This window comes from Berghia stephanieae, chromosome 4 (assembly GCF_034508935.2).
Source record: "Berghia stephanieae isolate SIO BIC M18660-M18661 chromosome 4, UCSD_Bste_1.3, whole genome shotgun sequence".
In the NCBI taxonomy this organism is placed as follows: domain Eukaryota; kingdom Metazoa; phylum Mollusca; class Gastropoda; order Nudibranchia; family Aeolidiidae; genus Berghia; species Berghia stephanieae.
Genome location: NC_088363.1, coordinates 24104993 through 24130651, shown reverse-complemented (window position 1 = coordinate 24130651; position 25659 = coordinate 24104993).

Below are 25659 nucleotides of genomic sequence, written 5' to 3'. Positions count from 1 at the left end.
TTTTTCCCTTCAAATTATATTTCAAGTAGAAAAGGTCCCATCGCGAAACTGTCAAACTCCACAGGAATTCGATTATACCCCTGGTCAATTTTTTTATGGGTTGTTTGGAAACGAATGAATGAATCTGACGTCACTTGGTCCCTTATTACCATTTCGGTGATTAAAATGAACAAATACCTCTGGCACTATTGGCCGCATTGTGCGTCAGAGCAGAATCTGTTCTACTGGCCAATTGCCGCACTGTGCGGCCGGTCTTGAAAGGCAAAAATAATAATGTAATCCAATCGTACTTTCAACAAAAGTACTATAAATTGAACCAATTGTATCATTTCTTTCATAAAAACATTCAATTGGCCCTAGGGGTTTTATTAATTGAGGTTTTTTCGCGGAATTCGAATGTCGCTTTGTCTTAGCTTGTCATTCTCATGCTGCCTCAATCAGGTGTCAGCCATTTTGTGACGGAAATGCGAATATAGCCACAGCGCTGAAAGAGTTAAGTTCAACTTGAACTTAATTTGAAAATGTTAGACTAGACATGAAGCTGACAAGGCTTTTTATATTTACATACACTGTTATTGTTATCTTTTGATATATTTTGAGCAATTATTTGATTAACTGTTTAAAACACTTTCTGTACAAAAGCGTGTCAAGTTAAATATAAAAATTCAAAAGCAAAATTTCTCAGTAACGGCCATTCCCAGGCTGTGAGAGCTCCCCAATATCATATATTATATTATATACTAACGATTGTAAGTCTGACCATGAGAATTGTTCAATAATTAAATATGCGAATGACACAGCTAAACTAGGTCTTTTAGACAATACAGAAAATTCCTCAATTAATTGTTTTAGCCACATACATAAATTTGCATGATGGCGTCAAAACAACAGTCATAACTTGAATGCAAAAAAACCCGAAAGAATTCCGAAGAACCTGCCTAACACATAAAGACATAATTTTAGACAATGCACCCGTAAAAATAGTATCACACTTTAAATACATGGGTGTCTATCTAAATTGACAAAATTCTTGAATTTTAAAATACGTGTTGACCAAATCATGTGCAAAAGAGTAAACCAAAGGACGTGTATTTTAAGACAACTGAACTCTTTTAACGTAGGCCAGTCAACAACGACCACCATTTACAAATCTCTTGTATTAAGCATTGCGTGTTTTGGCATCGTTCTACGGTTTGAATGTTGTGGTATGAAAGAAAGAGCAAACATACAAAACACTGTCAAAAATAGCAGGAAAGACTGTAGGTAGCGCTATTGACAGCGTTTCTGTCTTGTATAAAAATGTTGTTATTGAAAATGCTGGAAAATAATGACAGATCATACCTATCCGCTGTCTTCATGTTACAAAGTTTTACCATCGGGCAGACCGCTACACTATATATAGTATGCGCTTGGCTAAGAAGCTCATAACAATGCCATCCGGAAGTATAACGGACCAACACATAAAACTGTGTGTATCCATGAACGTTTATAGTCGGGTTAATACAGTTCAGTGAGCATTACTCATGAACGCGGATGGCAAAAAGCAATAACAAAGACATGAGTGACGTCATCTTCGAACTATCTATAATAGCGTGGCCTTCGTCAAGTTATGGCCTGACACTGACCAAATAATGACGTCAAAATCCCAGTCTTTTGCCACAAAAGAAAACAAATCGTGAGTTGTATTCAATAGTTCAACCAATGAAATGACTTGTTTCCATGAGCTCTACTAACGACAACTCACTAGACTGTGCAAAAACCAAATAATGTCAAACTGCCAGTCCTTTTGGATTTCAGTGTCAGGCTTTTACATAGATGGCTACGATAATAGACACTCGTACCAATAGATACAAATCTACTTTTATGCCAACATTGTGACTCTTTTCAACATTGAGCACTATTTATAATATATTTATTGCCATTACTGCCATTCATTTACTGTCGGAGACTATGCTGAAAAGAATGGAAACTAAAATACGGCACAAGACAACAATTATTATTAAATTAACAATGGAAATTATCATTGTCTATACCACCATCCCCATCATCGCCACCTCAATAATCAACGTTTATTTTAAACAACAAAAATATTGGCTTCATCAATAATGGCCTGCTTCACCACTTTCATCATCATCATCATCATCATCATCATCATCATCATCATCATCATCATCATCATCATCATCATCATCATCATCATCATCATCATCATCATCATCATCAGCAGCAGCAGCAGCAGCATCATCACAATCACCATCTTCATCATCATCATCATCATCATCATCATCATCATCATCATCATCATCATCATCATCATCATCATCATTATCATCAGCATTATCACCATCATCAGCAGCAGTATCACCAACACCACCACCACCACCACCACCACCACCACCACCACTACCATCATCATCATCATCATTATCATCATCAACATCATCATCATCATCATCATCATCATAATCATCATCACTACCATCCTCATATTTTATATTGTCCCCGTAGTAATCATGATCATCATCACCACCGTCATCATCTTGATTATTATTGTTTTGTTATTACCTATTCATGTTTGCTTCTCTATTGTAAAGTAATATTTGTTTCTACTTGATTGGGGACTTATATTCAAGTTAATTGGGTTCAATTGTCTGATGTCACGTCGGCCAGCAACGGCGGCCATTGTTGGTTCTAAGCAAAGAAAATCAGTACTCTTTATTTTTCATGTTGGCAAGAACTTTTCATTTGTCTTGTTATCACAATGTGTAAAAGTCAAAACATGATCAGATTTATAATGTTTTTTTTTTCCTCTGGATACGCCTTTATGCTCGTCGGGGAAATATTTCATAAGGGTGTCCGTCATTGTTCCGATAGTTTAGAGCCAGTTACTAAGTTACGATGCATCATTACGAGGGAAGTGACGTCATGATTGTTAAAGCCTATTGTGAATATGTGAGGTTGTGTGTGCATAATATAGCCTAATTGAGTTTGGGGTATGTAGGTGTATATGCCCACTATACCATAATTAATTGTATTTTATATTGGCATCAATGTGAACCCAAGTGAATTTACATTTCTTTGGATAATTAACTCTCTCCTTACCGATCATTTCCAGTATTTTCTCAAAATGACTGGCCTCCCCATCAGAAAAATAGATTTTTTAAACTCAAACAATCTATCCACAAAACGACTTTATGTTCTTATAGATTAAACAAAAATCACTGTGATGTACAAAATAAATATGAATAAGAAAATATGTATATTGTGTCGTAACAAATGTGACGATTTTGCTGTAGGTGGTGAGGAGAGGGTTAAGTTCTATTATCTTATTTAAGAAATTGAGAATGTTGGTATTTGACATGCACTCTTGTTACTCTTGAATATAGTGAGAAAATGCGTTTGCTGGAGAGCAATATCAACTAAACTTGCTCAAATCGTTAAGCAGGCGGTCTCAAGTAAAGATTATTTCTGCACAAGTTGGACGAGACACGTATTTTGCTAGGCTTTTAAATCTATATAAACATTGTTACTGTTTTCTTTTAGACAGAGAGAAGATTAATATTTATTGACACGAACTCTTCTTACTCTTAAATCCTAGTGGTAAAAAATGTGATTAAACAATGTTTTTTTTTTTTTTTAATCAACTCAAAGCGGGATTCCAATTTTCAATTCTCAGGAGAGCTCAGTTTCAAACCACTACACTAAAAAAGCAATTACACGTAGCTACAGGGATTCTGGTCTATGCAAGAGCTTTCAGCCGGGATTAAACAGAGTCAGTTACTCATCTAGGAACGACATTGGTTTCATTCGATTGTAAAGACTTCATGTCGTCTACCAAATCCCAAATAAGATTAAAAGATTTGATTATCATCATAGTAATTATTATTACTGCTATTATGATGATGATGATGAGGATGATTATTATTATTATTATTATTATTATTATTATTATTATTATTATTATTATTATTATTATTATTATTATTATTATTATTATTATCTTCATTATCATCATCATCATCATCATTATCATCATCATCATCATCATCATCATGATTATTATTATCGCCATTATTGTTATTATTATTATTATTATTATTATTATTATTATTATTATTATTATTATTATTATTATTATTATTATTATTATTATTATTATTATTATTATCACCATCATCATTAAAATTATTGTCATTATTGTTATTATTATTAAATTCCTCATCCTATCAATGAAGAGGAGGATGAGGAGAAAGAGAGGAGGCGGAAGAGATAGTTGGAGGTGAAGAAGAAGAAGAAGAAAAAGAAGAAGGGAAGAGGAGGAGGAGAAGGATGGCCAGAATGTTTAAACAACGGAAGTGGCACAGACCTGCTTTAATTACTTCCCCTTGCCTTGCAATGACATAATTTGCGATCAATGAGAGCCACTGCATTTGACACTTGCTTCGAAATTGTTGTCACCTCATTCTGGGCAAGAATCAATTTGTAGAGTTTTTGTTCGACCTTCATCAGATATCTGTTGTTTAATTATTGAAACGCATCATTTAAATTGTCTGAAATGTGACCGATTGCCTCAAAAGGGTGTTATGTTGGAATGAACGTTTTGTCAAAGAACCTAAATTGTAAACGTAGATAAAAATGAATTCATCATGAAATTTTTTAAAAAGCTGACAGTCCCCCACCCATCCGTATTAAGTCAAATCTATTGAATGTACATTGGCTGGTAACTTATTCACATTTTAATCAGTTCTTTAATAAATAAAATAATAAAATTCCCTTTATATATCCCTAAAAGGAAATTTGTCTTTAGGATCAATTCCAGGGGAAGACTGGAATAACCCAGGCGTCAACCACAGTGCAGCGCCGCAAAGTGAGCTAGGGCTAGGTGACTTGCTTTAGGCCACACAACTCGGTACCTTTTGGGTACGAAGCAAAGACCGTACCGGTGAGCCACATTTCCCCCCATGTGATGAAAGAGATAAAATAATAAAAATTCCCTTTACTATTTTAACGTCTATTTCTATGGAAGACTGAATTTAAGTCAGTCGCAGTTCAGCGCCGCAAAGGTAGCTAAGGCGACATAGCTCGGCGGGATTCAAACTTTATACGTGGCAATGTACTTCGCTGCCCCACCATGATACCATTAGCATAAAAGAATAAAGATTTTTTTAATACAGCAAAAATGTAGAAATATATTATGTGTGAGTCTACTCCCTCATATTTGCAAGTTTGATAACCCATTGCCATTTACGGGCTGTTTTAGCAACGCCATAAAGATCTGTACTGTACGTTGCGTTAGAGTATTTCCATTTCAACAATAATAATTTGCGTCATCCAACCTTCAAACCAGTTATAATTATATGGATATAGGGGGCAGGGTGGCTCTGTGGTATGGTCTTTGCTTCGTCCCCGAAAGGTACCAATACAAGTAACGATCACCCGCCGCTGCGCTGTTTGGTCTTGAGCAAGTTACCTCGAGCTAGCTCAATTTGCGGCGCTGCACAACGGTTATTCCAGTCTTCCTTTGGAATATACCCGAGAGACTAAAATTTACCCTTTGGGGTGAATAGAGGCAATTTTATTTATTTTTATTTTTTATTGCCATGTGGCTCGATGCTTCAACGGAATGGTGTCTCTTCTTGACACAACATTCAAGCAATATCAAGCGCATTCAGTGGGTGGATGGATGGATGACAGTGATCATGGAAAATTCAGGTCCCAACTTAATGCTCTTGGGTAAGGCACTTAACCCACATTACACCACTGGAAATATAGTTCCATTTGGTCTACAGGGAGAATGAATGAAACATTGTGAGTGGTAAATCTGTGGAAATGTCCTATATAAAATTTCATATTTATCTATATATATGTTTATTCATTTCTTCATTTAATTTTGATTAGTTTATGTATGTCTATATCTATTTATTCATCTATAAATGTATTTATTCATGAAAAGCCTTTATCTTGGTGTTGGTAGACAATTTCGATATAAATAATCTTGACTCTCTTTCTTGATAATGTCAATAACAATCACTCTCTCACTCAATCCTCTCCGGATCTGCTGGCACTTGAGGCGATGCAAGGGATCTCCACCTGGTCCAGTCAGCAGTTATTCTTGGGGCCATCTCGAGGGACAGACCTCTCTGTTTTTGGTCCCTCTCTACGTCTCGCTTCCTCTTTCCTTGGGGTGTCCATCGCAGAGCCTTTCTTATCAGTGTTTCATCAGGTCTGCGACAGACATGCCCCAACCATTGCCATCTTCTCCTCTTAATGAGACTCTTCAGAGACTCCACTTCAGCTCTCGCTCTCAGGTCCTTATTTGAGATTGTGTTTGGGCAGAATATCTTGAAGATTCGTCGAAAACATTTGTTTTGGAATATTTCAAGTTTCTGGATGATACTCTCTGTGATCTTCCAACATTCTGATCCATAGAGCAAAACGCTCAAGACATTACTTTTTAAAAAAAGTATTTTAGTGATGGAATATAGTGCCATTGCTCTCCAAATTTGTTTGAAGGAAGCGACTATCTGATTTGCCTTACTGATTCTGGTTTGATCAATGCATTGTTGTCACCATCTGTTGTCATTCTAGAGGATTTCCATCAATAAGCACTGGATCTTTGTTTAATGTGTTGATTCGCATGACGTGAGTCTTCTTGCTGTTTACTTTGAGTCCAATTGAGCTTGCTGCCGTGTGAAAATCTATGGAATAATAGCCCAATGTCATCTGCGTAATCTAAATCATCAAGCGTTGATGTAAGACCCCGTTGTATTCCTCGCTTATGTCCAATAACAATTGACTTGACTTAAATTCAGTATTTTGTTTGTCTAAATGTTTCCGATGGATCTTGAATATATCAGATTGGCAAATTAGTCAGCAGGCACCTGTATAACAAAGATCTAAAAATATGTGTATGAAACAATGTCAAACAAAGCAAGAAAGAAAATTACGAGAGAAAAAACATCCCAAAATATCAGCCTGCCTCGACACACTTTTTTCAGAACTTGAACTTGAATAATACGTTATTTTTCAATCAGAAAAACAGAAAGTAAAATCAAAGTTTGTGGAGACAGAATCTCAAAGTGGCAAACTAGCGAGTTGGCGCCGGTGTAAGATAAAAATCTGAAAAGGGTTGTATGAAATAGTGCCAGACAAAGCAGATAGAAATATACGAGAAACAAATAACGATGTTGATGATGATGATGATGATGATGATGATAATGATGATGATGATGATGATGATGATGATGATGATGATGATGATGATGATGATGAATGATGATTACGATGAGGATGATCAAGATCATTATGCTTTGTACGTATATAAATGCTCAAAATAGATTTTGCAATTGTAATTCTATATCAAGTTGAACCTTTAAGAAATCTGCATTGTTTCAGCGTTTATCATCTCCTGTTGTTTTTGATACTAGTACATGATCCAAAGTCCACTTCAAGGATTTTTTATATTTACCTTTGGAATAGACATTTCACATAACTTGCTCGTGTCTTTTCATTGACGTAACACAGCCTGTCGTGTTGTCCTTAAAATGCATACAGGATTCAAATTCTCTTTTAGTCCCTTTTATATTTACCTTTGAAAAATTATTTCACTCAAAATACAGTAAAACAGTGAAGTCCAATGATATTGTGCAAACACTTGAATCTTATATGTGCGATAATGAACTTTTCTCAACTAAAATGTGTTCTCATTCTGTACAAGTAATAGCTACTTTCCAAGAAAATGTTACTGGATTTTGAAGAGCGCGTGTCTTGCCCTGGCCTCTATGAGAAGTTGTATTCTTGACCCCATTTAACCATTGATCATCTTCTTAGGAATCATCGTTCCAATCTCCCGTGGTTCCGTTTCGAACATAATGTTAAGCGTTTCAATCCAAACAAGACATATATCAATGTAGCTTTCGAAAGAGTGGCTAAGAGAAATAAAATGAATGGCTTTTATCTCGGGAATTCATTTCTTATTTCATTTTTATTATTCTGTTTTGGATTTTGCTTTTCGTTCCATTTTTTAAAATAAATGTTGGATCGTTGTCTTTTATGGAAATCGCTTTTATTCTGGTTGACAATGTTGTAAAATGAAGTAAGCGTATTCGACATTGAGGTCACAGGGGTGCCAACATTTTTTATCATCCTAATGTTGTGTGGGATGAAATAACCCTTTTACGAGTGTAAGGCACGTTTTCTATTCATCGTCCTCTGATATCAAAGTTTGGCATTACGACTCCTACACCACTAAGTAGTATTAACCGTGGTCTTAATTCCAAAGCCTCCATTTTCATAGAAAGTTTGTAAAGGCCTTGTTGTATATAGTATTGTTGACAATATGTGTATGTTTGGAGGTTTCTGACCTGGACCCAGCATATGTATTATGAGTGTTTTTCTCAAGAGGATGTTGTCCGAAATAGAAGATATTATTATGAATATGGGTATTTGGGTAGGGATTGTGTATTACCAATGGGTATTTGGGTAGGGATTGTGTATTACCAGAGTCCGACAGATTCTTGAGGATTTTCTTTCGTAACATGATTTTGTTCCAAACAATTTTTAAATAAAATTCTATAGTTTAGATCTAAAAAATTATTTCTCAACATCTGATCTACCCAGACGTAAAACCAATTTGTGACGATGAAGACACGTATGGGAGTCTGGGTAGAAATGAAAGGACAGAACTCATGATGTCTACGATTTCCATTATATCAGATATTTTGATTTAACTTTTAATGTTATCATGTATGTTAGTCAGCATGGGTTGTTACGGTGGTAGATATAAAAGAAAAAAGAACAAAGTAATTATGAATGAATTAATCTCCTTTCAGAAGAGGAGAAAAATCCAAAGACATTCAAAGACTATTTGGAACATGCTGCTTGCTATGTTATATTCTTCTTCTTCTTCTTTTTTCAGCTTATCCCGCATTTTGCAGGGTTGCCAAAATGAATACTACATCTCCATTTATCTCGGTTCAGAACACCATCTTCCTCCAGGCCCAGTTCTTTCATATCGTCCTTTACCCTATCCCACCATCTAGTCTTTCGGCGTCCCCTTTTCCTCTTTCCCGCTAATTGTATGTCCAATACCTTCCTTTCTTCCTGCTATGTTATATCCATCGGTTTATCATTCATATGATCCGAGGAGTTTCAAGCAGTTTAGGGACTTTGATGATTAATATTAATACAGTAGATCACCAAGTTCGCAACTTTCACAATGAGTGAGTATTTCAAAACCTAATCACACGTTCGGCTGTTTGATTGGTTCCCGGTACCCGTGTATAATTTGCATACGTTTACCATGAACTCACGTGACATGGCCACATGCTAAATCCTTGTCTAACCCTTCAACTACAAAGGTTATGGGTTAAACGAAGAGCTGTGGACTTGATATATCTCATTAGTGTCGAAGGTTGTTCCTCCGAAGCATTCTCTTAATGAGGTATGGCTTGATTGAGGGTTATGTCAATGGCATACTGAATGGATGTGGGTACTTAAGCATAGAATAGACGGGTCTTTTATTTCTCTGGTCACGATTATTTGACTACTTCTATTGTCTGCCTCTCGAAATCCTTCACCTTTTTTCTATTTTAAGATTATGATTATAAGGGGGCACTTCTTAATTTAGCTCAAAACCAGAATTAATATTTCTCAAGCATTAAGGGCCGATATCAAGGACAGAATGGATTTGAAAAGATTCACCTGGTTTAACGGATTGACGAAATGCACGATTTTATATCTTCAAACAAAGGACTCTTAAATAATAAAACTTAAATAAAGTATATGCAATAGGTCAAATTCATTGGTTTGTTTTCTTACAATGTTTTTGGTTCAATTTTACTCCCCAAGTATATAAAGAATTATATATATATATATATATATATATATATATATATATATATATATATATATATATATATCAATGATTGAAAAATAAATTGAACAGTTGAAAATTCGTTGTTAAAAATATAACTCATTAATCGCGTCGCCTATCGTGGGGCTTGAACCGGGGACCGTTTGTTGATTAGTCGAGCGTCATATCATTGGACCATAAAGCTGCACGGACAAAAAGCTGGACATGCTGCATGCCTTGTCCTCAGAAGAAAAAAAACGTGGAACAGGCAGTTATATCAATAATGATGTGAAAAATAGTATAAAGACGTGTCAGGTTAAAGCAGAGAATAAAGATATCAATCTGACAGGGAGCCAACGGAGATCCAATAGGAAAGAAAAGTCGTGATCATCTACTTTTTCGGTTCTAAAATCCTTGGAAGTGTGTATGCTATCAGTCCTCCGGAAGACTAATGATGAATAAGTAACTTATTGAATCAAAATGTGGCATATCCATTTTATTAGCAGGATGTATATGAAGATTCTATGGATTACTGGACGCAAAAGACCAAACAGGGATGCCTTTTAGAGACAACCAGAATATATTTAGACTAAAAAATAAAATACCTTCACTCTCAAACCAGAATATTATTTACACAAAGAATGCATTTAATTCTCCGGAAGAGTGATTTTACACTTCCAATAAGATTGGGGCCAGTTTTTTTTCAGTTTTTTCATAAGCCTTTGTTCCATATTGATACAACATCCACCGTCTGACGAAGAGAAAAAAAAAAAAGAGAGAGAGAGAGAGAGAGAGAGAGAGAGAGAGAGAGAGAGAGAGAGAGAGAGAGCGGGGAAAGAGATAGGGAGAGAAAGAGTGAGACTGAGACAGAGAGAGAGAGAGAGAGAGAGAGAGATATCGGAAAGCTGACGCACACGCCACTGAGTTCTCCAGTCATACAATAATATAGATAGTTCGAAGTTGACGTCACTCGGGTCTTTATTATTGTTTTTTGCCTTCCGCGTTTATGAGTAATTCTCACTAAACTGTATTGACCAGACTATAAACGTTCAAGGTTACACACAGGATTGTGTGTTGATCCGTTGTACTTCCGGATGGCAATGTTGTGAGCTTCTTAGCCAAGTAGTAGTAGTAGTAGTAGTAGTAGTAGTAGTAGTAGTAGTAGTAGTAGTAGTAGTAGTAGTAGTAGTAGTAGTAGTAGTAGTAGTAGTAGTATAATATTATGGTATTTAGACCGTAAACTAATGCGTTTACCAGCATAATAATAAATTAAAGTAAATTATTTCAATTTACAGAAATGTTATTCTACAGAAGGAACGAAGTTGACGTCACTTTTTTATTATTTTGTAGACAACTTGTTAATGATGAGTTCTCACTAGATTATATCAATCAGACTATAGATAGTATGCGCTTGGCTAAGAAGTTCATAACATTGCCATCCGGAAGTATAACGGACCAACATACAAAACTATGTGTAATCATGAACTTTTATAGTCTGGATTATACCGTTTAGTATTATATTACTCTTAAACGTGGATAGCAAAAAAAACAACAAACAAACAAAGGCCTGAGTGACGTCATCTTCGTTCTATCCATAGATAGTTCGGTCCTGTGTTATTGTTTTTTGCCATCCACGTTTATGAGTACTTTTCACTAAACTGTATTAACCAGACTATAAAAGATCATGGTTACATATACAGTTTTGTGTGTTGGTCCGTTATACTTCCGGATGGCAATGTTTTGAGCTTCTTAGCCAAGCGCATACCATCTATATACATGTACGTTTAAGGTTATATTACTGTGTGTGTCTTATTTTAATACATTAAATTTGACCCACGGATGTTGTGAGTATTTTACCTAAACGCATAACATCTATAAGATTTTTAAAAAAAAACAATTTAAAAAAAAGAGCAAACCCCTTTATGAAATAATATGGATCATCAATTGGGACGAGAAAACTTTTGAAAATCGTTAATGTAAATAATGTTACCCGCTTGGTTTCTTTGGAAAACAAATATTATGTCGTGAAGTGAGGTAATGATATTTATTTTGTGGTCAAAACATAGCAAATTGTTCAGTCTTGTGACATTTGGACACACAAAAAAAGTCTTCAATATTGAGTCACAAAAAAACGTGTGGAAATGGTCTACCTTTGTCTGGCTATGTGGTCTAGTGATATGACACTCGCCTTTGGATAGGTAGGTCCAGGGTTTGAATACCGCTCTGAGCGAGCGGCGCATAGATGAGTCCTTGGAAATGCTCTTTATTCACATTCTATTACATTACTAAGGGGTAAAATGAGTACTTGGCCGTGTTACGGTTTGCTGACGACCCCTTGTAAAGCTATTTGAGCACGTTTAGTGCATATTGCCCTATAAAAATGCTCGATTTTTTTTGGTTTTCTGTTTGTTTGTTTTTGTTTGTTTTGGTTTTTTTTTTGTTTTTTTTTTTATTTTTTTTTGTTTTTTTTTTTTGTTTTTTTTTATTTGGGGGGGGGGGGGGGGGGGAGGGGCGTCACTTGTAACGATGTTGAAACCATTATCAAAAACAAAGGTTTGATAGGAAACTTTGCCAATGACAATTTAACTTTAGTTTTTGGTAACAATATTATATTCAAATGAGATAGATACACTATTTTGTTCAATTAGTTATGGTCGATATTGTTCAGACAATCTAAGTCGAAATCAAGAGAATAAATTACAAATTACTTCAACGAAAACATAAAAAGAGCCTTAGAAAAAATCGTAAGTATTTGGGTTGGCAAAAACGTAGTTTAGATTTGATTGCAATCGACAATAATATTATCTTAGGTGTAATTTTTCCATCAATACCATTAGGCCCATCGAGCCCGTTTATCCCGGTTTCTTTAACGTGAAACGTACTGTAGCAATTGCTTGCTACAACTACCCAATCATTGCTGTGTGGACAGAAGGGGGAAGGGCTAGGTAACAACAATCTCAACGTATTCATTGATCGATTTCGGTGCCGTTGCGTCTGAAGCAAGTACTCTACAAAGTTATCGGGACCATTGAAATAACTGTCACTCTCCTATAATTTTTCAGATGGAGAGATTTACTCCTGATTCATCATAGATTCATGGTGGTTTACTTTGAGTCGTTTTACTTTGGATTCAATTTAAAATTATCTTTTTAAAAATATAACCGAAGTTTGTTATGAAAACAGGGAAAATGAATTAAAGGATAAATAAATCAATTGATAGATAGGTAGATAAATAAATAAATAAATAAATAAATAAATAAATAAATAAATAAATAAATCTCCAACCTGCCTTCATGTATTGTTTACATCACAAACAGAAATTATTTCTCTAGACAACGAATAAACAAATTAAATGCTTAAATATTGGATGTCATCATGGACACTTTTCATTTTCAAAAAATGTTTGCATTGCGCAACATAAACAAAATGTTGGCATTAAATGTTTCTTGTGTTTCTTTGGGTGAATTCAAGAGATTGAAATTGAACATTTAGAGTCCAAAAAAGAAGAGATTAAGGTAAACAAATTATTCTGAAAAGTACATTGGAGTGAGACAAGACATAAAATAACCAGCTCGGAGACTATAAAAAGAAAGCGTTAACAGTAATCAATAATAGAAGAAAAACGGACGATGTAATAAATATGAGTTGGATAAGCCAAAATAATCACAACATCCGCCATTCAGATATAGATAGAACGAAGATGACGTCACTCTGGCCTTTGTTATTGCTTTTTGCCACCCGCGTTTATGAGTAATTCTCACTAAACTGTGTTTACCAGACTATAAACGCTCTTGGTTACACATAGTTTTGTGTGTTGGTCCGTTATGCTTCCGGATGGCAATGTTATGAGCTTCGTAGCCAAGCGCATACTATCTATAACGTACCGACACACAAAACAATGTGTAACCTTAATTGTTTATTGTCTGATTGATGGACTTTAGTGATAACTACGTGTAAAAATGGCTGTCTGAAAACAATAACAAAACAACGCAGTGACATCAATTTCGTTCCTTCTATAAACGTTTAAGGTCAAACATAGTTTTGTGTGTTAGTACGTTATAACTGAATGACAGATGCTATGAGTATTTTACCTAATCGCATAGCTTCAATACATGTCACATCTGTTCAAATAAATACATTATACAATAATCAAACAAAACCAACACTTCCGATTCTATAGATAGTACGCAGATGACGTCACTCAGGCCTTTGTTATTGTTTTTGCCATCCGCGTTTGTGAGTTGTTCTCACTAAACTGTATTAACCAGACTATAAAAGTTCATGGTTACACAGAGTTTGTGTGTTGGTCCGTTATACTTCCGGATGGCAATGTTGTGAACTCCTTGGCCAACCGCATTCTATCTATATAGATAGTTCGAAGATGACGTCACTCAGGTCTTTGTTATTGTTTTTTGCCATCCGCGTTTATGAGTAGTTCTCACTAAACTGTATTAACCTGACTATAAACGTTCATGGTTACACACAGTTTTGTGTGGTGGTCCGTTATACTTCCGGATGGCAATGTTATGAGCTTCTAAGCCAAGCGCATACTATCTATAGAGTAATCCGAAACACTTGTCAATATTTAGATGGAACCCATTACTTATTATTTTACAAACATTAGATTATTACACAAGAGACCTTTATGGATTCTGTCGTCATTGAAATAATGGAAATGTCACGAGTTGCTTAATCCTTACGTCCTCTGTCTGTGTCTGAGGTCAAAACGAACATCTCTTCCATTCATTCTGAGTTGTTGCTTCCTAAAAATATACATCTATTATCAATATTAAAATAGTATTGAATTCAGTAAAAATGATTTCTAGTTGTTATTGGGAAAAGAGAGACAAAAATGTGACAGATCACTTCAAAGTGGTATCCTGTCGGAATGAATTAGATTCCAATAGGGCGGAGAAGTTGTAGTGTCACACATTCTACTCATCAGGTTCTATACTCCTTGGAAGTGTGTACATTCCTTCGGACGACTATTAATGAAAAGGCTGCATTTTGAGTCATAAGCTGGAAAAATGTATTTAAGTTAGCAGAATGTATAGGCGGATTTTTAGGATAACGGGGAGAAAGAGACAGTGGATGATGATATTTATTGAAGAACAGCATTTGTATAAACTAGAAAATAAGATACCATCTCTTTGGAACCAGATGATATGTTGCACAAGATGTTTATCCTGCCTGTCCTCCAGGAAACTGGTTCTACACTTCCAATGAACCAGTATTGTGACGTCACACTTTTGCCCTCTTTTCCTATAACTTTAACTCTATATATATAATTCAAGCTTTTAATAACAATTTTAAACATTTGGTTGGTCCCCGACGTAACATTCACGTTGACACGATTGTTCATGAATTGTCTTTCATCTGTTCTATCGGCTATATGTATTGTATAGTCGTACACATCTACATTTCTGGCTTTTGATCGACTGTTGTTTTTTATAGATAGTAATGATATTCCTGATGTGTTGTAGATGTTGATAATGACGAAAGAGTTCAAAGGTCGATGATGATAATACAATGTACAACCTCAAGACATTCGAGTAAAAAGTCCAGATTTCAAGTTTCATTCCTTACAGCTGTATTTCTTGATCATAAAATCCAAATCCAAATTGAATACTATGGTTTATAATTCAATCAGTTTCACAAATATCAAGTCCGTAGAATTAATACTAATGTTATATAAGTCTATTTTTCTCGGTGACCATTTTCAAATTGCCCGGAATATTTCAAAGTCCGGAAAATAATGTTTCTAATTAAGCTGTTAGGATTTGCAGCATAATACAAGAAAGCAGGAAAAATTCTATACGTGTTTTGAAAAAGTACAGTCTAATTGTCTGTTCTGACAAAGTAAGGGCGAATCGTACTCAACTCGAACCATTAAATCTCTAAATAAATATTAATGATAAGTAGTACTAGTAGTAGTAGTAGTAGTAGTAGTAGTAGTAGTAGTAGTAGTAGTAGTAGTAGTAGTAGTAGTAGTAGTAGTAGTAGTAGTAGTAGTAGTAGTAGTAGTAGTAGTAGTAGTAGTAGTAGTCAGAGCCATTGGTCCCATAGAGTTTTCCCCGTGAAACGGACAATAGCAATTGCCAATAGCTTTCTATTCTTTGGATAGGACGCTAGTCTATCGAAAATACTTTCCGCCAAATCTAACAGACTCGGCAACTCATTCACTGCTGGGTGGACACGAGGGTCAAAAAAAAATCTCGAATGCACCCTGGATCGATCTCGGTCCCTTTGGGTGTGAAGTGAGTGTTCTACCAACTGAGCTAATGCGACCCCCACTACTTCTAAACCCCGCCTTTTATGATATATTGATATTTTGATAAATGTCCCATTTCATGCACAAACTACCAAAACGTATTGCAGTCTGTCGCATTTATTCCAAAATACCAATTGGATTCAATAGCCTGGTGTCACGTCGCCCAGCAACGGCGGCCATCATGGTTCTAAACTAAGAAAACGGTACTTTTTATTCTTCATGCTGGCTAGAACTTTTCATATATCTTTTGTCAGAATGTATAAAAGTCAACACATGATCAGATTTATGCTTTTCTCCTCTGGATACACTTTTATGCTCGTCGGAGAAACATTTCATATGGGCGTCCGCCATTGTTCTGATAGTTTAGAGCCAGTTACTAAGTTACTATGCGTCATTACGCGGGAAGTGACGTCATGACTGTTGAAGGCTATTAACACCAATTCACAAGAAAGCAATTTTCTAACACTCAACATAATTGCCAGTCCATTAACTTAGACTTAAAACAGTCTTTAACCCATCAAATATTAACCATGTTTTCATTGAACTCCCCGTGTCGTGAACTTATTGCTTGAATATTAATCATGATTTTCATTAGAGTTCTTGAATAACGTTCTTTCATAAGCTTACTCTCTTCCATGTGGTCTAGTGGTATGACAGTCACCTTCGAGTTCGAGACCTGATCAGGACAGCGCAGAATTGATATCTTTGAAAAAGGCTCTTTACTCACATTTTCTCATCGGACTCAGGTATAAAATGAGTACCTGACCGTTAACAGCTTTGCCTCTGTGCGCAAAAAAAAATATAACATCGCCGTATTTCACCCTACATGTTAAGTGTTGTTGTTGGCTGGGGACTCCTTGTGAAGCGCTTTGAGCACGTTTAGACTAGTGGATACTGCGCGGTATAAATTCTTTAGTTTCAGTTAAAATTTTAATAGCAATGTTAAGCTTTAGGTTGATCTCAACAGAATACCATATAGAGACCATTGATCATAAATTATGTTTTCTTCTGCTCGTGTTGTCAATCAAACGAGCAGCTGGTCGAAAAGAGAAAAGAAGAAAGAAAAGAAAACCAAGAAATCTGATATTCCCTCCAGACTGGAGATTTACTTTGCAAGAATCACTGTATTAATGGCTTGAAGGGTGAACTTGTTGTTGTTGTTGTTTTGCTGGTATATTAAATTTGGCCGGCGGGTGTTCTGAGTATTTTACCTAATTGCATAGCACCAATTGTTGTCGCCAATCAAAAGACTGAATTTGGCAGCAAATTGATTCACTCGATAAAGAAAACAGACAGCAATGTTTGCTTACCACTCTATGCAAAGGACTGCAATTTATCGCAGAGTACTTTCCATCATATCTAAGAGACCTGGGTTAACAATCACTATTATAAATGTCAGCGCTTACATCGATTGGTGTAGCATGAATTGGAAAGCAACTTCTTCTTCCTACTCTTTGAACACAACTTGGTCCACCGTAAAATAGCCGCATGATTAAGTATAACCCCATTATCTCTATCATTGGATGGAACTCTCGGTCTTGTAAAAGTCTGAACAAGATTCTAGCAATTCTAACCATCTCCCTACCCTCTCCCCTTTCTCCTTTCCTCGTGCACTGTTAGTTAAGCATAAAACAGATGGGGAAAAATAGCAATACCAGTAACGGTCATAATCTTATTAACTGATTATATGTTGATCTGTGACGTTACAGAACCGGCTAGCCGCTCAATTAGATAGCTCAATTTTAACCTTATTATTATTACTATTATCGTCATCCTCATCGCCATCATCATCATCATCATCATCATCATCATCATCATCATCATCATCATCATCATCGTCGTCGTCGTCGTCGTCGTCATCATCATCATCACCATCATAAACATCATCATTATCATCATCATGATCATCACTAATGATACCACCAACATATTCCTACGGACTGATGGATTCTGGCTTACTGACGGGTCGCCTTGACCCGTTGGCGGTATTATGTTCCCAGTTAAGCGGTTCAAACATGCCTGCCAGTTTAGATTACTGATTCAATAAGCAATTCTTTTTCTTACATTATTAAACCATTTTGTTGGATTTATATTATTTTTGAATAATATTCAAGCTTAGGAAATCTCTCCTTATAATTCCAAGAAAAGACTATATTATAGTCTTTTCTTGGAATTATAAGGAGAGATTTCCTAAGCTTAGCTTAACGAATCCTGACGATGAAACAAAAGTCAGTTTTGCACCTTTGTGGCTGTCAGATCTGCCATGATTGTGGAATCACAATACACAAATTTAATATCGGGGAAAAAACACCTATTCAAACTTTTTAAAGTCCCAGATTTGAGAGTTTTTGACAAGGGTCATTTCATTTGATTGATATTTGAAGGACGAGTTTTAGATAGATACGTGTTTTTTATAGTACGGCATTATGACTTTCCAATGGGGAAGGTCGCCCAAATCCCTTCGATTATTCTATACCCCAAATTCTAACAGCTCTAACTACTGACGGGTTCAACTGAAATCTTTACTGTTTAAGCAACTCAATTATTTGACGTCTTCTGATTGATTTGATGTAAATGCATGTGAGGTATTATACATTAGTATACCCCTCATCCTAAATACATACCCTCATGCCCCAAACCCGTAGATGGCTTGTCCCAAATCGGTAAGGCATTAAATTCATATTGCCATACATTATAATATATTTTCAAAACAAAATGCTATGACAATGATGTTGTAGAATGTCACTTTGAGTCTATTTTTAAAGACGAATGGTGTGGGCGTTTCTGGTTTCCTCTTTAACAAACGGCAGACATATTATTAGCAATAGATTACGAGACATATTGAACCATTTAAATGTTTTCATATTTTCAAACTCGTCTTTGTCCAAAACATATATAGTTCAAAGTTGCAAGTCCCGTTGAGGATGGTTGAATAGTTGAATAGCGGGAAGAAGTTCTGCACTCATAATTTTATTTTCATGCTAACGTGTAAAATTAGGACCTGTCGTCTTCTGAAATAAGCTACATGGCATGTGTTAATATAGGTTTTAAACTCCTTGTTGATTAATCAAAATCACATTTAGTGGAAAAAGAGTTGTAAAAATTTTCTCATTAATTCCAAAATATGACACTTTGGATACTTGGATTAACTGTTCTGATTTGGTGCGAGGTATTTACGATTTGGGGGTTTGATGTGAAATGACAAGCCCCAAATCCTACAAGAGAGAGATAAACCCGCTTTAAAAGCTTGATATGTTTATTTTTACTTATAAAACACTATAAAATGATACATTTAACATCCCCGCCTATCATTAAAATGAAATATTGTTTGATAAATCGCGATTGATACTTCGTTTTAACTAGGAAAAGGTACCAAATTCCTGCACGATTGGTTAGCTTCATTTATAACGATATTTCGAAAAAAATGTTCACAATAAAAACAGACATGATTGTCAATTTTTGTGAACTTCAAGATCTTCCAAGTTATAGAAAATTTTATTCACCGTGAAAAATACAGTCATGTAAACACACGGAAAGGTTTTATACTTTGAAGCGTATGGATTTGGGGCCTGATATATATATATTAATTCTTATGACCAAAAAAAAAAAACCTTTAGAAAAACTGTTGATCAGATAATTTGATTTTCAAATATCGATCGATTAGAATAACCCTCATCTTGTCAAAAACTCTCAAACATGGGACACAAATGAAGTCTTCGGTTTGAGGGTCTTTCACAAGTTGAAGGTCATTTTCATCAATCGATATCTCAGGGTCGAATTATTATTTTTATTTTGGGGGGCCAAAATTGTTAAAATGTGTTTTATTGTCACACTACTCCGGCAGTAATAACAGTTCAATTAAAACAGACCGCCACACAATCAAGACATGTCTCGTTCCTTTGATCGCTACGGGCGCATAGGGTAAGTTTAATTAGTTGTCTCTAATCAGTTTCCACTTCTCTTAATCAAAGCGAAGATGACCGGAGGCTACTCTAGGAGTCTTTTGTTTTCCTTTTTTTTCAACTCTGCAATATAAATTTAATGATGACGGTATGCCCTTCTGAAATGAATTTTAAACGCATTTTGCCTCGTCCAATCGGAGATGCTGCACGTTAAGCTCGGAGGTCACCTTGAGTCACCAGGCGATAGAATTAACCGTAATTTTGTTACTCGTATATCAATCATTAATATATAGTTTTATATTTTCCCAATAATTCTGTGATCGTTGGCAAAAATTAAAGAGTTGTTTTACGGAGCAATATTAATTAGCCTCCAACCATTTAAAAATTATTATTATTATTATTATTATTATTATTATTATTATTATTATTATTATTATTATTATTATTATTATTATTATTATTATTATTATTATTATTATTATTATATCATTATCATTATTATTATTATTATTATTGTTATATTATTATTATTATTATTATTATTATTATTATTATTATATTATTATTATTATTATTATTATCATTATTATTATTATTATTATTATTATTATTATTATTGTTATTATTATTATTATCATCATCATCACCATTATTATATTATTATTATTATTATTATTATTATTATTATTAATTAATTATTATTATTATATTATTATTATTATTATTATTATTATTATTATTATTATTATTATTATCATTATCATTATTATTATTATTATTATTATTATTATTATTATTATTATTATTATTATTATTATTATATTATTATTATTATTATTATTATTATTATTATTATTATTATTATTATTATATTATTATCATCATCTCACCATCATTATTATTATTATTATTATTATTATTATTATTATTATTATTATTTTTATTATTATTATTATTATTATTATTATTATTATTATTATATTATTATTATTATTATTATTATTATTATAATTATATATTATTAAATATTTATTCCATCATCATCATTCATATCATATCATTATTATATTATTATTATTATTATTATTATTATTATTATTATATTATTATTATTATTATTATTATTATTTATTATTATTATTATTATTATTATTAATATTATTATTATTGTTATATATTATTATTATTATTATTATTATTATATTATTATTATTATTATTATTATTATTATTATTATTATTATTATTATTATTATATATTATTTATTACTCTATATCACTATCATTATATTATCATTATCATTATATATATTATTAGTATAGTATTATTACCATAAACACCATCATTAATATATCATTAACATTATTATTGTTATTATTATTATTATTATTATTATTATTATTATTATTATTATTATTATTATTATTATTATTATTATTATTATTATTATTATTATTATTATTATCACTATTAACATCGTCGTCATCATCATCATCAGCTGAAGCATCGGCAGCAGCAGCAGCAGCAGCAGTAGCAACATCACCATCATCATAAGCATTTTCATTACTATTATTATCATTTTTACATTTTGCAGTTTGCTATTCTTTCAATTATCGAAGGGCAATAATGTAATTACATTATAGAAATCAAACGAGATTATTGTCAACATGATTTTATTAGTTCATTGCTTCCGTCATTGCAATGTCGTCATTTGGATCATTATCTAGACACTGACATGCCTTAGTTTATTGTTGTGATTAGCGATAGCCCGATTGAAACATTAATGACGTCTGTGAATGTTGTTAAATCGCTTGTTTCATGATATTGAACCCATATGTTGTATCCGGACGACGTATTCTTATTTGCATGTCTGATAACCTGAATCATTATGGGCTCATTATTGTAATGGAAATCTTTTTTTAAAATGACACAAAATATTGTCCATTACAACAATGTTAACTCTTTCAGCGCCATTGGCCGCACTGTGTGGCCAGATCAGAATCTGTTCTACTGGCCAATGGCCGCACAGCGCGGCCGGTATTGAAAGAAATACAATAATGTAATCTAATCCTACTTTCCATAAATTGAACCAATGGTATTATTTCTTTCCTCAGAACATATAATTGACCAAAGGGGTGTATTTTAATTGAGATTTTGCGCCGAATTCGAATGTCGCTTTGTCTTTGCTTGTCATTTCCATGCTGTCTCAATCAGATGTCAGCCATTTTGTGACGGAAATGCGAATATACCCTCAGCACTGAAAGAGTTAAACTAGGCCCATAATTGCCTTCGGATGTCAGACCTGCATACATGTACACGTCGTGTCCAGATGAACTAAATTCTAAAAATTGAATTCGAAACTTGGCGTTCATTTTTTATCTTATTTGGTGGAGAATGAATACATTCTTTCATCGTAAAAGTTTATCATTGTAATTGTAAATTCACTTTTACTCATAGTGGGCGGATTCATCTCAGCATAGTACAGTTTTGATACGCCCTGTCACAAATAACGGATTGCAGGTATAAAAACCAGGGTTTTTTTTCCCCAAAATTTATACTCAACGCACGTTATTATTTCTCTGAATTGTTTAATAACCTTTGTGCTTTATTGTAAGGACATTTAATACATGCAACAGTTTGAAATTTATAATCAAAGACTTAAAAAGTATAAACACTTTAAAAAGTCAATCGACAGTGAGTTCTATAGGTAATATGCAATTGGCTAAGAAACTCACAACATTGCCATCCGGAAGTATAATTGGACAAACACACAAAGCTATGTGTAACCTTGAACGTTTATAGTCTGGTTAATACAAATTAGTGAGAATTACTCATAAAAGCGAATGGCAAAAAACAATAACAAAGACCTGCCTGAGTGACGTCAACTTCATACTATCTTTTACTTAAAATCTGAATTTGATGAATAATTTTTTATTAATATATTTTTGATCGTTTATGATGGAAATGATGATCATAGTTATGAATTAATCATGGTGTTTTTAACCTGAACATTTCTTGGCCCAGTGATTAAGGCATTGCACTGTGGCCTGGAAGGTCCAGGTTCGAGCCCCGCTTCAGGCACTTTTTTTTTTCTTGGGCAAGATTGTTAACCCCCAATTTGCTCACTTTGGACAACGTGGATTATTCCTGTTGACATCAGACATCTTGCTTGGTGGGTTATCTAGATCTATATTCCTTTATGGAATGTCTAGACGACGCAACCTAAAGGTGTGGTAAGCGTTGTGAAAGGGCGTAATTTTTAATTATTTTTTTTCACAAGGTATTTAAAGACCTTTGACCCGAGCATCTCTTACCATGATGTTATATCACGTTATTGTTTATAACGGATATAATCCACAGCCAGTTTGTGATGTTTGTCGCATCTCACCAATGCCTTGTATTATTAAGTCAGCAAGATGTCGGGTTTCCTCTTTCTTCATCTCCCCTGGCGTAAAGGAACGAACTGTATTGAGAGTAGGATTCAATAGTCTGATGTCACTTCTGCCCAGCAACCAGCAGCATGCTTCTAAACAAAGAAAATCGGTACTTTTTATTTTTCAGGCTGGCTAGAACTTTTTCACATATTATGTGATCAAAATGTATAAAAGTTAAAAAGTCATGATCAGATTTAAAATGTTTTTCTCCTCTGTATACACTTGTATGCTCGTCGGAGAAGTATTCATAAGGGCGTCAGACATTGTTTCGATGGTTTAGAACCAGTTACTAAGTTATTATACGTCACTACGAGGGAAGTGATGTCACGACTGTTGAAGAAACATAAAGAGGGATTGGGAAAAAGATTTGGTATACGCTCCGTTCTATTGGAATGTTAAAAATGAGCATTAATATTACGCAATATCCTTTTAACGTACTCAAGGGCTTTTTCAAAAAAATAAAATACAAGTCAACAGCAACACTAAACACATTGGACGAGACATTAGATCCATATAAATTTTATAAATTATCCTATTCGACAGAGACAACACTGTTGCCGGATAGAAAAAAAAAACACATTTTACTCAAGATTACGGTGAGAGGATGTGAGTAAAGATCATTTTCGAGTACTCAGCTTTGTTCCGTCCACTACGATGCGCGAATCAGGGGACTATAACAGGTCTTAAAACGAGTGTCATACCATTCGACCACAGAGCCGTAAAGACAAACAGAAGCCACATAATTTGGTGCTTTTTATTATCTCGCTATAATGATCTGCAAATGCATTGATCTAAATATTCTACAACAAAAGATTATATTGTGGTCTAGTGGTATAACATTAACTTTCGGACCGGAGTGTCCTGGGTTCGAGTCCCACTGTGAGCGATGCATGGTTGAGTATTTGGAAAAGGCTCATTATTAAATGTCTCTCACCGTGCTCAGGTGTAAAATAAGTAGCTGGTCGTTAACAGCGTTGTCTGTCCGAAAAAGTGTAATGTCGCCTAATAGGCGTCATATTCTATATAGCGCAATATCCACTAAAAGTGCTTAAAGCGCTTTACAAGGGGCCCCTCGCCAACAGAAACACGTGACATGTAGAACGAGACATGGCGCCTGCTAAGCGTTATTACATTTTTTCATACAGAGACATCGCTGTTAACTGTCAGGTACTAATTTTCACCTGAGTACGGTGAGAGTGAATGTGAATAAAGAATCTTTTCCAGGGACTCAACTATGCGCCGAGAGCGGCTCGAACCCAGGACCTTCAGATTCGAAAGCGAGTGCCATACCACGAGATCACATAGTCGCACAATTAATGCTCTACATTCATTTGTAATGCTTAGCGGAGGGCAGCGTGGCTCATGGGTACGGTCTTCGTGCCCGAAAGGTATCGAGTTCGATTAAACGCCACTGCGCTGTGTGGCCTTGAGCAAGTCACCTCGCCTTAAACTCAATTTGCGGCGCTACACTACGGCTGACCCCTGGGTTATTCCAGTCTTTCCTTGGAATAGACCCTAGAGACAAATTTCCCCTATGGGATGAATAAAGGGAATTTTATTTTTATTTTTATCTATTTATTTAAAATCAACAGTTTGTTAGGTTTGTCGGATCTCACCAATGCCTTGTTAGTCAGCAGGATGTTGGGTTTCCTCTTTATTCGGCTCCCATTGTGAAGGGAATGATTTTATTTGGAGTTTTAACCAGTTACCTGCCAAGGGACTAAAGGTCTGCATCGGAAGTTAATTTTTGATGTTGCTAGAGTGCTTGAGATCTCTGTTTATTTACTGTGTGAATTTTGTTGTTGATCTACCTCTCTCATATTTGTTTCGACCAGTTTCCATGGCTATGCCTGCAGTACTGTTCTGCCGGACTCTGGAAAAAAACCATATTTAAAAATTTGGCCGGAAATCTCGTCCTTCAAATATCGATCTATTTAAATGACCCTCATCTTGGCAAAAACCCTCAAACCTGGGACTTCGATGGGCTTGTCCAGAGTACGGCAGTGTTGTTGTCTCTTCTGAGTATTTGTCTGAATCATTTCCTTCGTGTATCTAATATTTAGACTCTTAGAGTTGTATCGTTGTATTCTTTAGTTATTTGTTAATAATTTCGTTGGGTAGTAGATGTCAATCGTGATTTTTTGGTTATGTTCTATGAAATGTGTTAAGTTTCTGTTTTCTTTCCGTTTTTTAAGTGGC